A 3,818-nucleotide genomic window follows, 5' to 3' on the forward strand; every position below is an offset into this window, starting at 1 on the left:
TCAGGAATTTCCAGATAAAAACAATGAACTGAGCATCCATGTCTATTTCTTTTTCTTCCTAATATTAAAAGAATTTTCATTAATATTAAAAGAATGAAGTTTAAAACCAAAGAGTATATTGGATTATTGTTCCCCATTCTTTACTCCCTCTCTTAACAGAACTATACACACATGCCCTTTGCAGTGCCTCCCATTCTGGACGAAGAATATTTCCTTGTCCCTTTGCATTTGTGCTTGACCATTTGATGTGCTTTGACCAATAGAACTTGGGCAAAAATGACAGTGGACCAGTTCTGAGTTGACCTTTAACAGACATCATGTCTAGCTGTCCTTTTGTGTTTTTACCAAATGCCATAAGCACATGTGCTGGTAGCTGATGGTCCCAGAACAAAAAGACATGTGAACAGATATGAACCCAACCCCCAGCACCGAGGCAATATCAGATAAACACAATTGAGCCCAGAAAACCAAAACTGACCCATAGATCCATGAGTGACAAAAATGAATGTTTGTTGTTTTAAGTCATGGATAAATAACGTGGTTTTTTCACCCAGCATTATTGGAGCAAGAAATGATTAATAAAACTCACAGCATAAAATGATCATGGGAAGGGACTCATCAAATGACAAGAGATTTCAATAATTCATGGACTATGGAAGCAAATGCAGGCTCAGTAACCGACGGACAAGGTAGAGGAAGCCACGGCCAGGGGGAGGAGTGGCAGACAAACCAACAGGTCTCGAGATTCTCCAGACCTAGAAAGGCGAGGGACAGTGAAACATAGAGATGAGACACAGGTCTCAGAACAGGTAGAATTCTACTGAAAGTCGCACTGACTCCTTCACTCCCAAGTACAGAAATAATTTCTTTGGGTGAAGAAAGCAGGGAAGGGCAACTCTGCGGGCCCCGAGATGAGGTCGCGGGCGGGAAGAGCCGCGCTGCTGCTGCCGGCGCTGTTGGTGCTGCTGGTTCTCGGAGATGCCGAGACCCAGTTCGGGGCGCGGCGCCAGCCCGAGACCCAGCACCGCTACACCCCGGACTGGCCGAGTCTGGGCTCCCGGCCGCTGCCGCGCTGCTTCCACGAGGCCAAGTTCGGGGTGTTCGTGCACTGGGGCGTGTTCTCGGTGCCGGCCTGGGGCAGCGAGTGGTCCTGGTGGCCCTGGAAGGGTGAGGGGTGGCCCCAGTACCAGCGCTTTATGAACCAATACTACCCACCCAGCTTCAGCTACGCCGACCGCGGGCAGCAGTTCACGGCGGGCTTCTTCCGGCGGAAGCCTGGGCTGAGCTCTTCCGGGCCGCGGGGGCCAAGTAAGTGGTTCTGACCACGAAGCATCAAGAAGGCTTCACAAACTGGCCGAGTCCTGTGTCTTGGAACTGGAACTCTCAGGACCTGGGGCCCCATCGTCATTTGGTCGGGGAGCTGGGAACTGCTCTCTGGAAGAGGAACATACGCTATGAACTCTATCACTCACTCCTAGAACGGTTCCACCACTCTACCTGCTTGATAAGAAAAACGGCTTCAAAAGACAGCATATTGTCAGGGCAAAAACAATGCCAGAGCTATATGACCTAGTTAACAGGTACAAACCAGATCTGATTGCATCTGATGGAGAGTGAGACTGTCCTTATGCTTACTGCAACTCTACCAATTTTCTTTCTTGGCTCTACAATGATAGCCCAGTCAAGGATGATGTGATAGTAAATGATCGATGGGGTCAGAACTGCTCTTCTCACCACGGAGGATACTACAACTGTCAAGATAAATTCAAGCCAGAAAGCTCAGCACATCACAAGTGGGAGATGTGTACCTCCACCGACAAGATGTCTTGGGGGTACCGTTGGGACATGGTCATGTCTGAAATCACTAGTGAATCAGAAATAATTTCATAACTGGTTCAGACAGTGAGTTTGGGAGACAACTATCTTCTCAACATTGGACCAACTAAAGATGGAGTGATTGTTCCAATCTTCCAAGAGAGACTGCTTGCCTTTGGGAAGTGGCTGAGCATCAACGGGGAGGCTATCTATACCTCCAAACCGTGGAGGGTGCAGTTAGATAAGAACGCAACCATGTGGTATACCTCAAAAGGAACAGCTGTTTATGCTGTTTTTCTGTCCTGGCCAGATAATGGAGTCTTATGCCTTCAGGCCCCCATAACTACCTTGTCTACAAAGAGAACAATCCTGGGAATTGAAGGATCTCTGAAGTGGTCCAGAGATCCAGTTCAAGGCCTCCTCATTTATCTGCCCCAGTTATCACTCTCTGCTCTCCCAGTTGAGTTTGTTTGGACTGTCAAGATGTCAAAAGTGTGGTGATCATTTGAGTTCAAGAGGAAAAGGAAACACTGCCTGCTATTTGCTGCTTTGATTTTCCTCTTATAGTACCATCACTGTAATAACCTTTTCTTCCCCACCCAGAGAAAACACATTTTAATCAAAGGAACTGAACGCATTTCACTTTTTGCCTCCAATGGACCAAAGATCTGAAATTGATTGCTAGCATACCCCTCTCTGGTCAGCAGGAAAAGGGACTGAACAGTTAAGCTCTGAGTTCATCCATTCCTGACTTTGGAAATTATCTACAATGGAAACTTGCCTCCCCTCTTGATGTTTGTTAACCTACTTGCTTACTCAGTGACTTTAGCCACACTGTTACCCATGGGAAGAGGTAGACCAGGTTTGCAATCTCAACCACTTGCTGTTTATTTAGCATCAGTTGTCTCTCCCACCACCACATCCAAAGGACAGAGAGCCTGGAGGGAAAGAAAGGGGGCTTACTGGACTATTAGTAAGTCAATTCTTTAGAAGTTTCCAAAGCAAACTAAGAGCTCTTAAATTCAGTCTGTTTATAGCAAGAGTATTAAGAAAATGAATGTAATTCTGCCCTGTGCCTTTTTAAATATGATCTAATAAATAAATTTTTATGTCAAGTCATATCTATCCCAAAAAAAAAACAAAAAAAAGCAGGGAAGAGAGAAAAATGAAAGGAGTTGAGAGGAAAGGAAAGAGAAAAACTCAGATTTCTCATTTAAAAAAAAACAATCTGTAAAGAACCAGGACAAATTGTAGGTGCAGGTTTCTCAAAGCAAAGCCTTCCACCCTCTGTATTAATGCATTCATGTTGCCGCCAACATTATGACTGGCTCCATGTCTGCTCATCCTGAACTGAGGCCTGACAGTCAACGTGAACACAAACATGCCCAACATTTTGAAGCAAACCTGAACATGGCAGAGGAATAAAACCACAATATCTTTAAAAACAGAAGAAAAATGACACTTGAGAAAATAGAGATGGTTTGGGAAAGTGCAGAAAAGCTTAAAATGCTAATTAATATTCTCAGAGAGGTATGGAAGTCATACCATCAGACCATCTGTAAACCAAGAACAGGATAACATAAAAGAACAATTAGAGAACAATGAAGAATTATTGGAAATAAAAAATATGATTGCAGATTTTTTAATGCAATTTTATTGAGTATATTCACACACCATATAATCCATCCAAATTACACAATCAGTGGCTCACAGTATCATCATATAGTTGTGCATTCATCACCACAATCAATTTTAGAACATTTTCATTACTCTAAAACAAAGAAAAAAATAAAAATAAAAAAAGAACACCCAAACAACCCATTTCCCCTATACCCCCTATTATTTTTTGTATTTATGTATTTATGTATTTATTTATGTTATGTATTATTTATGTACATATGTATACATATGTATTATGTATTATTTATGTATTATGTATTTATGTATTTTTTGTCTTTATTTTATTACTCTTCTGTCACACACTGATAAAGGGAGTATCTGTC

General features: G+C 42.9%; 1 pseudogene; it reads left to right on the forward strand.

The window, feature by feature from the left end:
- The first annotated feature begins 911 nt into the window (after positions 1 to 911).
- On the forward strand, positions 912 to 2,316 carry LOC119507209 (annotated as a pseudogene).
- Positions 2,317 to 3,818: the final 1,502 nt, after the last annotated feature.

The sequence above is a fragment of the Choloepus didactylus genome, chromosome 12, assembly GCF_015220235.1.
Source record: "Choloepus didactylus isolate mChoDid1 chromosome 12, mChoDid1.pri, whole genome shotgun sequence".
Classification (NCBI taxonomy): Eukaryota; Metazoa; Chordata; class Mammalia; order Pilosa; family Megalonychidae; genus Choloepus; species Choloepus didactylus.